Raw genomic sequence first — 14,759 nt, forward strand, 5'->3', positions numbered from 1 at the left:
TCAGAGAAATGCAAATTAAAATCACAATGAAATATCGCCTCACAGTTGTCAGAATACCTATCTTCAATAAAATCAATAAACAACAAATGTTGGCGTGGATGTGGAGAAAAGGGAACCCTGGTGCACTGTTGGTGGGATTGAAAATTGCTGCAGCCCCTATGGAAAACAGTATGAAATTTCCTCAAAAAATTAAAAATTGGCCCTGGCTGGTGTGGCTCAGAAGGGTACTGTTGGCCTGCACACCAAACAGTCCTTGGGTGAAGTTAAAAAAAGAAAGTAAAAAAATGAACTACCATACAATCCAGCAATTTCACTTCTGGGTATACATCCAAAGAAATTCAAAACACAAATTTGAAAATATATATACACCTTTATTTTCATTGTAGCATTATTTACCATAGTCAAGATATAAAAGTAACCCAAGTGCCCATCAATAGATGAGTGGATAAATAGAGAATATTACTCAGCCATAAAAAGAATTAAATCTTACTATTTGCAACTACAAGGGGAGATCTAGAGGGTATTATATTAAGCCAGTGGTCGGCAAACCACGGCTCTCCAGTCACATGAGGCTCTTTGGCCCCTTGAGTGTGGCTCTTCCACAAAACACCACGGCCTGGGTGAGTCTATTTTGAAGTGGCATTAGAAGTTTAAGTTAAAAACATTTGTCTCTCAAAAGAAATTTCAATCGTTGTGCTGTTGATATTTGGCTCTGTTGACTGAATTTGCCGACCACTGTATTAAGCGAAATAAGTCAGACAGAGAAAGAGAAATACCATATGATTTCATTTATATGTTGAATCCAAAGAACAAAACAGACAGACAAAACGGAAACAGACGCATAGATACAGAGAACAAACTGAGGGCCGCCAGATGGGAGGGAGTTGGGAGTGCTGAGTGAACAAATTGAAGGGATTAAGAAGTACAGATTGGTAGTTACAAAATAGTCCTGGGGATGTAGAACACAGATTAGGGAATAAAGTTGATTGGTACTGTAATAACTGTGTATGATGCTAGGTGGGGACTAGAATTATCTGGTGATCACTTTGTAAATTATGGAACTATCTAACCACTATGCTGTACACCTGAAACTAGTAGAAAACAATATTGAATGTTAACTGTAATTGGAAAAACAACAACAACAACAAAAAAAACAGTGACTAGCACAAAAATAAACCAGTTGGCCACAGACATGCTCAACCATGACATGATCTGTAAACATTTTACCTATAGAACAAAGTCTGGTTAAGAAGACTGTAATGTAACCAAGACAACCCACCAATGAATAACTTGTCTGAGGTAACAAGGTCACTTTATTGTTCTACATACATTCTAGACAAAGAAGAATACACAAAGTGAACATTTGTTATTATGCCTTTCCCATAGCATGGTTCTCATGCTATAATTCTCTGGTTAGCTATGTATATTAAAACACACCCATGCTGAGGCCTGGAATACTACCATGGCATTCTTAAAGGAATACCTTTTAAGGGTATCCTGACTCCCTTTACTCCATTTCTCCATTCATCAAAGATTTATGATAACCTGTACCTGAGTCTTTTTCTTTGACCGAACCTGTCTCTCTTCCTCTACCCCTATTGTCTCAATAGGGAGGACCCTGTATAAATGATGAAGATGGTAATTTTGCCAGTTTAATTTATTGTTAATGAATTAGCTTTCTAGTTTGAAAGAAAATTCTCGGTCATATCATCCGATCCTTGCAACAGATAGCAATTTCACATGTTAGGATGCGTACGTGGCTTAATATTAAAAGAAAAGCCAAAATATTGGGGGAACACTTTGTAAAGTATACGACTGTCTATTCAGTACATCTGAAACCAATACAAAATAATATTGAAAGTTAACTGTAATTAAAAAAAAATGTAAAAGAAAAGTAAAATAAAGAAGTATTTATTAACTAAATACTGAGGGACAAATAACTTGCATAAACACAGAGAAAATATTAAAAATATAGCTTATTTCTGAATTTGAAACAGGTACACTGTTTTCCAATTATCTGGCTGAGAATTTTACCCCTTCCCTGCATGGGAAATAAAGTTTAAACAATTCCAATGTATATGTATCTAGAAGTTGATTTTGGTTGAAAGCCGATTCTCTACTGCTAGGTTTTAAACAACTGGATTGAACCTGTGAGCCTGAGAAGAAACCCGTCTAACTTGTTTCACACATATAGTGTGTGTTCTTTAAAGGTTTTACAAACTCAGGAAGAAAAGGAGCCTGGAAGCTGAGGGATATAATAGAAGATGCATTTAGAGCAGAGGCCGTCAACCTTGGCTGCACAGTAGAATCACCTGGGGGAGCTTTTAAAAAATCCCTCTGCCCGGGCTGTGTCCCAGACCAATTAAATCAGACCCACTGGGGGTATGACCCAGGCATTAAGACTCCCCACATGATTCCAGACTGCAGCCAGGATGAGACACACTGATTCATAATGAGCGGACCGTCCCAGCCAAAGGCAGTTATAGCAAAGGCAGTGTAGAGTCATTCAGATCACAGAGTGCAGAGAGCAGTCAGAGGCAAGTAAAAGTAGATGAGGACACTCTCCCTGATGGTCCTAAATGCTGAACTCTTTTTGCTTCTTTTATTTACTTTTTAATTGGGGTATATCAATATTTACCAGCAGAAAGTAATATTGTTGCACAGATCAGAAATTTAAACTTATTAAACTTTGGTTCAATACACTGTGTGGTATTTCCCTTGTTCTCTCCATGACCAAATTTGACTTGAGTCTGACACCACCTTCATTCGCTGGTGCTTGGGAAGGTTTAACCTATTGTATAATCTTAACCTCCTTTTGTGATGAAAACATCCTATAGCCCCCAATAGTTCTTTCCCCCATCCTGGGTAATTTGTGTTAGGATGCTATTCTCAAAGCTCAGCTAAGGACCCGTGAGAAAACAACTGTTCGCGTCTGTTTCATGGAATTTGAACTGTAAAAAAAAAAGAAAAAAGAAAAAATGAGGTCAGGACCCAGCCAAACCAACAGGGTACCTGCCAAACCACACCTTATCCTCCTCAATCAGCAAAAATATCATCCGCCGCCTGACTCCTCTTACCTCACCAATAGGAGCTCATTCATTCCCTTATTAGGACACTGGCAGCGGGGCGAGGGACTGCTCTGTCTGAGGCCAGGAGTGGCTTCCACAACATGTGCAGCTCATCAAAGACGAGGAGAGGGTAACAGCCACCGAGGGAGGAGACTGGAAAAATTACATCCTCACTGCATGGAGAACAATCCATCTTGGTACGCCATAATTATGGTTTTGGATTAAAAAAAATTTTTTTTGAAGGCCAAACCAAAAAAACTCAATCCTAATTTTTTTAATGCATTTTTTTTTAAAAGAGGTTTTGCCTTAGAAATGTAGTCAAGGAATTTCAAGTTAAATGCTTCCGGGGAGTTGACTACGTACTCAATGAGTACCTGGTCTTACCCATCTATTATAGAAGGGCTGGGATTGGATGGTCTCTCCAGTTCTAGAGCACACACCTGCACCTACAAGTGTCATTTGCTTTTTTTATTTTTATTTTTTTTTTAAACCCTGTAACAAAATGAAAGCCCTGTCCCCTTCTGTATATCCGCTTCTCGTATGTCTAAGGGGTCCTCTCTCCATGTTCTGACCCTTGTCTTAGCTTACCACCTCTTGTCTTCTCACAGTGTAGCACCATTCACCAGGCTTTTTTTTTTTTCTATGTTATTGGAGTAGCTTCCAAATCAAAATAAGAAGTCTCCCTGTTATGATCTGTGTCAGCAGGGCTGTCCTGTTAATCCCATCCTGTGTAGTGGCTAAGCTGTTTCCAAAGCCAACTCATGAGCTCACATCCATTCAAGCAATAACAGATGACAATTTCTAACTCTCTAGAATTTACAAAACACGTCCATCGTGGGCATGCTCTGATGTGATTGCTAGACTACCAGTGAGATAGACACTGTTATCCCTACTTCACAGCTGAAGAAGTAGGCTTGGCAGAGCTCGGTGATTTGCAGTCAGCCAGGACAAGAGTAGAATTTGGGGCCTTTCTGACTGGTGCTCTCACCCACCTCAAGGATGTCATAAACATATGGTTCTGCTCAGACAAGGAGCTCTGAAACTACCAGAGAGAATTTACGTCTTCAAGTTCCCCAGGTTCCTCTGAATGAAGGGTGTTCAGGTCTTTGTGAGAGACCCCAGAACTCACATCACTCTTCTGGGGTTGGGCTGCTTACTGTTAAAATTGACTCCTTGTTCAAGTTGTAGTAACATTTCTAAGCTAAAAAGTTGAACACAACAGCCGCTGTCTATTTAAAAATAAACAGTAACCTTGGTGATTAAAAAATAAAAGATGAACGTATTAGACCAGTCAACCTTGACTTTGAATAAGTGAAGCAAATGAATAAATTGTTTAAAAGGATGAAGATGCTTATTTAATGGTGATTAATTCCCATTTGTGCAGTACTTTTTTACCTGCCAGGCAATCAATGGGATTTCATTGAATCCTTACAATAGCATTGAATAGATAGGATTATTTTTCCCCCTCAACCCCACAAACAGTATTTTTTATTTGTCAGCATTAAATGTCTGAATTTTAGCCGGGACCGGTTTGGCTCAATGGATAGAGCATCGGCTTGGGGACTGAAGGGTCCCGGGTTCAATTCCGGTCAAGGGCATGTACCTTGGTTGCGGGCATATCCCCAGTAGGGGGTGTGCAAGAGGCAGCTGATCGATGACTCTCTCTCATCGATGTTTCTAACTCTCTATCTCTCTCTCTTCCTCTCTGTATAAAATCAATAAAATATATTTTTAAAAAAATGTCTGAATTTTAAACAGATGCTTGAACTGAGGACTCATATCTATCAACTCGTTCAACTTTAGCCCCTGTCTCATCCCCAGTAACTTTTCCAGAACTGCTATCTTCACCATGAAGCTCCCTGAGTTTTCCTAGTCCAACGTGGCTTTCTTCAGCCTTCTGTCTTTTCTAACAAAGACATCATAGAGCTGCCAATAGATTGGCTAGCCTTTTCTGTGTCTTTTCCAACGCTATCTGGATTTTAAGTAATTTGTCTACAACTCTCGGGTCACGATTTCCATCATCCTCTTCCAGATTTGGCGGACCTGTTGATGCTGAGCATAAGGGGTCATCTGAATCTGACGGTTGTGGTTTTTTAGTAAAACCAACATGGAATAGATGAAGCAAGTAACCATTGGTAATCTTGACATTAACATGAGCGTCAATCATGGTCAGCCATTTTTTGACCATGGAGCACATTTTGTCTCCACTGGAAAGATCCATGCCATGGAAATTACTCAGGGAGTTTTTGCTCTGAACATCCTCAGTACTGTATTTAGCTTGAATTTTCCAAGTGCAGCTTAATCATTCTGCAGATCAGCTAGGCTCACTTCAAAAACATGACCCTTGATACCACCAGACGGAATTTTGGTTCTGTGAATTCCCCTGACTATGCTTTCCCAGTGTTTCTTATGTTGAACCCAGCCAGTGCTTTCACCTCATGCCAATCTTCCTTAGAAAATGGATCAACCGCTTTCTTCTTGGCTCCCTTTGTAGACAAGATTATTCTTATTTTAAGTCTAGATGAACAAACCTGGCACAACTCACTTGCCCAGGATGACACACGTAGGATTTTAGCTACCATGTGGCTGACCCAAAAGTCTAGGCCAGCGGTCAGCGAACTCATTAGTCAACAGAGCCAAATATCAACAGTACAACGATTGAAATTTCTTTCGAGAGCCGAAAACCGACTTCTGTGCATGCGCCACGAAGTTTCAATCACACTGCATTGTACCTGCATGCCCACACATGGTATTTTGTGGAAGAGCCACACTCAAGGGGCCAAAAGAGCCGCATGTGGCTCGAGAGCTGGTTTGCCGACCACTGGTCTAGGCTGTTTGTACTGCTACAGTATAGCATATCTATTTTTTCTTAGGTCTCAGGTTTTTTTTTTTTACTTTGACAGGACAAGATTTAGCAGTTAAGATATGGAGAAATTGAAAGTTATTCGAAGATTTTAGTTTCTTTTAGTTGACATAAGAAAGTCATGCGATATTATTAACAATGAAACGAGAGGAGTTGCTAGTTGTATGGAAGTCCAGCCTCCCCATGGGGGAAGAGGTACACTCACTGTCTCTTCACAGGGCCCGTAAGGCAGTATTTTGTCCTCTGGACTGGTGATGTAAGGTAATGCGTCATGAAAGTTCAAAGACCCTCTCCAGACCCTCCTCTCACCCTCTCTTGGCTTGCTCTGCCAGGAGGAGAAGCTTGCTCATCAAGCAGGATCTGATGTCACATTATAATTGCTGCCAGATCCTCCCACTCAAAGACCAGAGGTGAGAGCTGTGAAAGCACAGGCGGGGAATCACATCCGTTAAGTGTTAAGCTGCAGAAAGTGAGGGAGCTACCAGAAGCAGCAGAGGCCTGGAGCCAGGAGCCAGTCAACACGCACACCCCCAGGCAGGGCGGAGGTGGGCCAATCAATCAACCTCTCCGGCCTCCTTTTCCTCATCTGTAAAATGGAGGTGGTGATCTGGTGTTGTTGAAGGGTTAAATGAACTAATATTTGCAGCGAACTTAGAACAGCATTTGGCACATGGTAAGCAATGCCAGTGTTAACCGTTTCTATTGTTATGCTTATTGCGATGATCCTTCTTCTCTCCCTCCTCCTCATTATATGGGAAATAAGTCTTCCAAGGTATGCTTTCCAAACATGAAGGGGAGAATTGGGCATTAAAAATATTTCTGACTCAGGATTATAAATTCCTTTTCATTGAAAATATTAACACCAGAGAATACTGAGAAATGGAGAATAAATGTAGGGGAAATTCTTATCTTTTGTTGATAGTTCCTTGTTCTTCCTTTCTCTCTCTCTTTCCTCCCTCCCTTCCTCCCTTCCTAATGCTCACCCAATTGATTTTTAGAGAGAGAGGAAGTGAGAGAGAGAGAGAGAGAGAGAGAGAGAGAGAGAGAGAGAGAGAAACACTGATCGGTTGCCTCCTGTACATGCCTCTAACCCAGGATTGAACTAGCAAACTAGCAACCTAGGTACGTGCCCTGACTGGGAATGGAATCTGCACACTTTTGGTGCATGGGATGACACTCCAACCAGCTGAGACATTCAGCCAGGGGTATCTGTCTTTCTTTTTTTGAGCGGGGTGTGTGTGTGTGTGTGTGTGTGTGTGTGTGTGTGTGTGGTGGTGGTGGTGGTGGTGGGGGTGTTGTAGCTAAAATATCCAAAAATACCTTTTATCTCTAACTTTCTCATGTCACCTCTCATTAAATGTAAAGGGAAATTTATCTTCAGACAGCCTCATCTTCCCATGCCAGAAAATGCAAGTCTCCTGTTGGAAGAGGATAATCCCCTTTTCTGTTCTTCTTTGGGGCGGGCTTAACACCCATACTCAGTGGAGAATTGGTGGACCAGAGCTCTAGGCGTGGAGGCTGGTCTGATTCTCACTGGAGCGGCTTTAGACACATTGCCTGGCAGCAAAGCATCCACATGTCCCCACCGTCCCACTCCCTTTCATCCAGCAGGCATTCTAATTGCACTCGAAAATTACCCTACTTATTGCCTATGAATTCAGCTACAAAATGTGATGTTAAAGTACTTGGAATCTTTCCGTACTAGTTATGGGTTGAATTGTGTCCTCTAAAGGTGATTTGCTGACACCCTAACCCCAGTACCTCAGAATGTGGTCTTACTTGGAAATAAGGCCTTTATGGAGGTAATTAAGTTATGAAGAGGTTGTAAGAATAGACCCTCTTTCAATGTGACTTGTGTCCTTATAGAAAGGGGGAACTCTGGACACAGACCCAGACATACATGGAAGGTAGACTATGTGAAGAACACAGAAAAATGCCTTGTGAAGGCTGAGGCTGAGGTTTGGAGTGATAAATCTACACTCAAAACCACTAACGTTAGCAAACCACTAGGAGCTAGGAGAGAGGCATGGAAGTGGCACAGAAGGCTCCTCTCCTTACAGGACTCAGAGGGACCATGGCCCCGGGGACACCTTTGACTACAGACTGGTAGCATCTAGAATTGTGAGACAGTACGTTTCTGTGGTTGTAAGCCTCCTAGTTTGCGGTTGTTTGTTATGGCGGCCCTAGGAAATGAACACGCCTCTCCACAGCCCTTCATGCTTCTGTGATGACCCGAAAGCTACCTCGGATCCATCCCCCAGGCACCCAGTTCACGCCAGCAGTTACAATTGTTAATCCACACCCCCCCCAAACACCCCTTTGCGTGCTAACCACTTTACCTATGTTTTCCTCTTTTGTAGAGAAGTAAACTAAGAAACCCAGTGAGAACTAGTAATCTGCTCAAGGGTGTGTGATTAATAAGATGATGCAAATAAAATCAGAATCCGAGTTTATCTGGAGTTCGAATTCTGAATTTTTACTCTCCTCACCTACGAAAATTCCTTCAAGAGTGATGGCATCCAAATCTCTGGCAAACAAACCCTTACTTCTTAGCACACCCTCCTTCACAATGGATCTGGTTTAGGACAACCACGAAAAGTAGTAATTCTACGTTTTTGCCCCCAAAGTCCATTTTCAGCAAGTTTCATTCAACTTCAGACTTAGCCAAAGTTTAGCAGTGGGTTATCCTTTCTAAGCAGTGAGTAAATGCAACAACTAACATTGAGATGACGAGCTCCTCTGATTTTTCTAAAGTAGAAGGAAGTTTTCATGAACACACGCCAATCACAAACTGAACTGAGCTGCCTTCCGCCCCAGCATCAGTCGTTTCCTTGTCTCCTCCGGGGTCCTCAGGAAGGGAGTGAAGAAGGAAGGAAGAGGTAGAACATGGAACACTGACTAGGCAACCACACATCCACGTAGCTCGTCCCTTCAATTTCCACCTGCAGGACAGGTAGTATACTGGTGTCTTATAGATGAAGAAACTCAGGCACAGAGAAAGCAAAGGACCTGCTGGAGGCTCCACACTGGGTACGGCGGGAGGGTGAAACGCAGGTGCGGGAGGCGGGGGATCTGGCTCTGGCTTCTCATCTGGGAGGAAGGGCCTGTTTCCTGCTCTGAAAGGTGGGTCTGGCCTGGGAGTCCTGAGCCCCCTTTTCCAACCAGCAGGGCGACTGCACCCCAGGAAGGCTGCCTGCGAGATGGCAGAGGGGAGCGGGGCTCCTCGCTAAGCCATCCCTTCTGCTCCCGAGGTCCCACGTACCTGAGCCCTGGGCCTGACTCGCTCATTCAAAAGTTGCAGGAACACAGTCTTTTTTCAATGAAATCCTTAGGCATATCATAACAATTTGTTAAATAGCTGTGAAAATCATCTACACAAAAGCTACAACGGTCATAAAATCGCATTAAAACGAGGTGTTAAAAAACCTGCTTAAATATTGCACATTTTATGTATTTTTCTCTGGAAACCATGCAGGGTAGTTATGAGCTGTGGCCTTTGGTGGGGTATTGCTGATCTGTGCAAAGAAGGCTTTCACTCTTTAAAGAGAAAAGGGGCAAATTCATTTCCTTCTCTTTGGGGTGAATATAGTCTTTCTTTTATTATATCCATATTTTATATGACCTCAGTTACATACAAAGGGAGTGATTTGGAGAATCGAGTTCTAGAAAAGGTGGAGTGTAGACATTCCTTACAAAGATCAGAAAGATGTGGAAAGGTAAAGAAAAGACGCAGAGAGCAGGCAGAGCTAGCCTCTAAGAGACAAATGGCCAGTGTGGGTTAGGCCCTAAAAGCAGTTCAATGGCATAAAAAATATCAGACAAAAATACCAGGTCCACCCTGGCCGGTGTGGCCCAGTTGGTTGAGCATCATCCTGTGCCTCATAGTTCGATTCCCCATCAGGGCACATGCCCTGGTTACGGGCTTGATCCTTGGTCAGGGTGCGTGTGGGAGGCAGTTGATCCATGTTTAAATTATTGATAAATAAAGAAAGAAAGAAAAATACCAGGTCCTATATAGGAAATTCAGGAATATTCTAATCAATGTCTGTGTGACATGAAGTTTACAATAAAGTTCTAAAGAAAAAGTAAAATATGAATGGGAAAAGTACATTTTCTCTAGCAATTTATACGTCTTATTAAAAGTATCTCCTTTACTGGTTACTTTTGTCATTTTTTTTTTTTTTTAAATAAAAAGGGCTAAAGCAGATACCAGGCAAAGCATACTCCTTCCCACCTGGCTCATGAGTGAAAAACCCACCAGCCACCCAGCTGCTTCCTTGAGTTCATAACCAGGAAAAGTATTTAAGGGCAGAGGAGAGTGGGTGACCTGGCTGAGCTTCTTAAATACAAACCTAGTTACGACATCATGAACAAATGCCACCCTGAGATTTTTATTTATGAAGTTGCATAATGTTATAGCCTGTGCAAGAATCTTTTCCCAACTCGACAAAAACAAGTGGTCTCTCAAGTTGTTCCTCTGATCTTAAACTTCATTTGGGAGAAGGCAGGCTCTTTAATAATGACGTGCATCTGTCTTATACTTAATGTCTTCCCGTCTCCCTGAATGCACGTCATTTTAATGGACGGCCTTGACAGGATGAGCCTGTCCGTTTGTGGCTGTGCTACAGAAGATGAAGTGACTTCCCAGAGATCTCAGAGCTGATCATTAGAGGGGCTAGGCCAGAATCTAGACCCTCTGGTTCCCACACGCAAAGCCTCCCCCTCAGCTCTGGGCTGACCCCTGCGCGGGCTGCCCCGGAGCAGGCAGCCAGGGCCACTGCTCACCGGCCAGCGGAGCTTCCTAAGCATGTCCCATGGGCCAGGACACCAAGATTACGCAGTATGCTCAGTGGTTTTCCAACTTCAGTCTGCAGCTCCTAAAATCTCTTTTGTAGGTTGTGACCACCATTTTTAAATGATATAAAAAAAACATATAGAGAAAATATCAGACAGCAGGAAACTAAATAAAAAGATATCTGTATTCCCACATTATTATAGCATGATTCACAATAGCCAAGGTATGGAAACAATTTACATATCCATCAACAGATGAATGAATTAAAAAAATGTATATACACACACACACACACACAGTATACACACATACATATATACAGGATTTACAGAATGTGAAACACAGTTTATTCTTGTATTATTATTTATTAATTATTGTATTATTTCCATATGAACAACTGTAAACCTACTTTTGCGCTACCCTGTACATACATATTTATAATACATATGATGGGATATTATTCAGCCTGATAAAAGGATGAAATCCTGACATTTGCAGTGTGGATAAATCTAAAGGACATTATGCTAAGTGATAAAAGCTGGCTAGAGTAAACCAACAACTGTATGGTATCACTTTTATGTAGAACGAAAAATAAAAATGTCAAACTATTAATAGAATGGTGTTTGCCAGGGGTTGGAGTTTTGGGAAAACAGAGAGAAGCTGGTCAAAGGATACAAACTTTCAGTTATAAGATGAATAAAGTTTGAGGATCTATTGGTAATGTACAGCATGGTGATAATAGCTGATAATACTTTATTATATAAGGGGATGTGCTAAGAGACTGAAACTTAAGTGTTCTCACAAAAAAAAAAAAAAGAGAAAACAAGGTAAAAATGGAAGGTGATGAGTGTGTTAATCTGATGGTGGAAATCCTTTCACAAGGTACAGATATATTAAACCAGCACATTGTACCATTTACTGATAAAGCTAAAACAAAATCTGTAGTACAACATAAAAAATATCAGGGGGCATTATACATAGCAAGAGTGAGCACTGTTTTGTGAAATATTTGTTTCAAATACATATGTATGTGTGTATATATATGCTAGTGTATAGTACTGAGTCACAAAATAAACATAAGTTTATTACATTTAAGGTTATTTTAAGTCTAAGTTAAAAGAAACGTGCATTTCCTCCAGAGGACCAGAGGAAGAGAAAACAGGAAAAGACTGATGTGGCAAATGCTTGATCAGAGGCTGTGCTGGGTCTGAGAGAGCCACGGCCAGAAGGGAGTAAGAAACTTTGGGTGGTGGGTGCGGGGAGAGGTCAGAAGAAAGATGCCTGTGGTGGGTGGGAGGTGAAAAGATTAGACAATCTTAGAGCTGGAGCCTGTGTTTTATCTTTTTGTGTTCTTAGTGCCTTGTCCAGCAGCACCAATGGGCACAGGAAAAGCCTTCATGAATATCTGTTGAGTAAATGCATAGAAAGGAGTGAGGTTTAGATTTTTTTCAGGCTTCTCTTACGAATTCAGTTAGGCTTGGAAATGAATCCAGGCAGTCCTGCATTTATGAAAGGTTTGTTTCAAGAACCTTAATTTGCAAATTAGTTTTTGGAACTTCAAACATCGTTACGCATGGCAGCTGGGATCTCAGGCCAGCCCACAACCACTTTTTTAGACCCAAGTTCTGTCTCAAGCTGGTATGAGGACTGAAGCTATGCTTTTAATGGGAAAAACACATCCTCACGGGTCCAGTCAGGGAGGCCAGGAGCAAATAAGCCTCCAGATGGCCGAGGAGCAACTCTCCACCCCCCAGTCCTCTTGCCGTAGTCAAACCTCCAGCTGCAGAGCCATTTATGATGGGCCGGGAGAGATGTGAGAAGCAGCAGGAAGTGAGGGCTCATTTCAAGGACAGGCCTAGGTCAAAGGTAAGGAGAGGGAAAGAGAAAGGAGCAGTGCCCATAGCATCTACAAGGAGGGAAAAGACGGGGGGCCACTGTTCACCTAGCCAGTGTGATTGTGGCCTGGTGGCCAGGAAGACACATGGAGACAGCTGAGGCACCTCCATAAGGCGTTGGGGTTGCCATCACACAAGCAATTCAATGATATTGTTTATAGAGTGTCCACAGGAAAGCACCATTATCTGTTTCTCTCACAGTCTTTCTTATTTTTTCAGCAAGTAATAATTTCACTCTTCACCAGGCAAGAGACCCAGAAAAGCCGATTATTTAAAAAGCCGATCATTGAACCTCAAATTGAGCAAAATGGCCTGTTTTGGTAAGTAAACCAAGAGTCACAAAACTCACCTGCCCTTCACTTTGTTGGAAAGAAGGCCCCTCCTTGCTCCTCCATCTAGAGCACATGTGTCAAACACAAGGCCCGCGGGCCAAATCCAGCCCGCCAGGCCTTGCAATGTGGCCCGCACCGCGCTGTCATCACTGCACTCCGCTGTCAGTTTATGACATTGTCAGTTTATGACTGTTCAGTAAACCATTCGGCCCGTGATTTAGGCTGGATTTTAGATTTTGGTCCTTTCTCTGATTGAGTTTGACACCCCTAATCTAGAGTCTAGACGGCGTGAGGGCATCAGAGCCAATTATTGGCTTATACTTTGAACATAATTCTAACAAATGGGGTTTACTGATTCCTTGGCTGCACAGAACAGAGAATGGGGTCCAAGAGGTGGGCACTTTACCAGCAATTAGAAGAAATAAAAGACATAATGACAAGAGGGAGGATAACCCTTAATAACTGCATCCACTTAGGGATGTGAGTCTTGTTATCCAAAAAGGTATCACTGTTTCATAGCATGATTAAAAAAACTATATTCATAATGACAATCCTCACCAATTGGAGAGTGTTTCAAATGTGTTGTAATATCCAATTTAAAGAAGGGAAAGAGGGAGTTTCTATTAAACGTTGCTTTTTTTTTTTTTTTTTTAATCAGTATAGAAGTCTTTTTTATTTCCCCCACTTATCATGCCATGAATTCATAGGGAACGGGTTCCAGCAGCTCAGGCTCCTCTCCATTGGTTCTCACACAGTGTGCTTTTCTGGGTGGAGCAGGCTAACGCTTCAGTTGAACCCAGGTACCTTTCTCTCTGGCTTCCTTCTTTCTCTGATCACTTTCCTTAACATGTTTTAGGAAGCTATCTGGGCTCTTAGAGTGCTTAATATGCTCAATACATACATTCATTCTCTTGGGAAGAAGCTTGCCCTTAACTTGCTTCTTCGCAATAATGCCCACTGCATGCTGGGTGACACTGTAGACTCCTCCAGTTTTGCCGTGGTAACATTGTGGGGCATTCCTTTTCAAACAGGGCCCCTTCCCTTGATGCCGACAATATCGCCTTTCTTGTAGACTCACATGTATGTGGCCAAAGGAACAACTCCATGTTTTCTAAAAGGCCTCGAGAACATATAGCGGGTGCCTCTCCTCTTTCCCTTTTGTTAGTCATTTTGGCGAATTACTGGAAGATGGCCGAAAGGAAGCAGACATTGCTTTTTTTGTTATAAAGTTAAGCAGCTGGAAATTTGCCATCCATATTCCCCGATAAGATTGGATAATCTAGGCATCCTATACATTTTACAAATCTAACATTTTTATGTACATTTCTTCCACCATTTCTGCTGAATCTTATATAATTACTAGTGGCCCCGTGCATGAAATTCGTGCACTGGGGAAGGGGGGGGGTCCCCTGGCCTGGCCTGTGCCCTCTCACAGTGCAGGAGCTCTGCAATAGATTGCCTCAAAGAGATAGGTCCTGCCCATCCATCCAGGGCTCCTAGATGGATTGCCCCAAAGAGGTAGGCTAGAGCCGGTGGTCCTACCTCCATGGTGGGCATGGGGCCGTGGGAACCCTGGCAGAAGCCATGTGGAGCAGCCACCGGGATCTACCTCCCAGTGTGAGGCAGCAGGGACTCTCTACCACAACCCGATTCCTCCACATGAGGCAGTGGAGACACCAGGACCCGCCTCTTCCACTCCATGCGGAGTGTCTGCATGGCTCCAGCTCCTCTGTGGGAGCAGCCATCTTGTGACAGCGTGAGGGCATCAGAGCATCAGGGTGTGACGATCACCTAGGCTGTGGTTGG

At 42.5% G+C, this 14,759-nt stretch overlaps 1 protein-coding gene and 1 pseudogene across 8 annotated transcripts in view; both read right to left on the reverse strand.

Annotated features, from left to right (window-relative positions):
- Positions 1 to 14,759, reverse strand: part of CALD1 (caldesmon 1) — a 185,642-nt gene that overhangs the window by 54,331 nt on the left and 116,552 nt on the right. The window lies entirely within an intron of this gene.
- LOC311628955 (small ribosomal subunit protein eS1-like) lies at positions 4,812 to 5,847 on the reverse strand (annotated as a pseudogene). Its single transcript has one exon. The product of its transcript is annotated as a small ribosomal subunit protein eS1-like (transcript).

This window comes from Pipistrellus hanaki (assembly GCF_964339955.1).
Source record: "Pipistrellus hanaki genome assembly, chromosome: 10".
Lineage (NCBI taxonomy): Eukaryota > Metazoa > Chordata > Mammalia > Chiroptera > Vespertilionidae > Pipistrellus > Pipistrellus hanaki.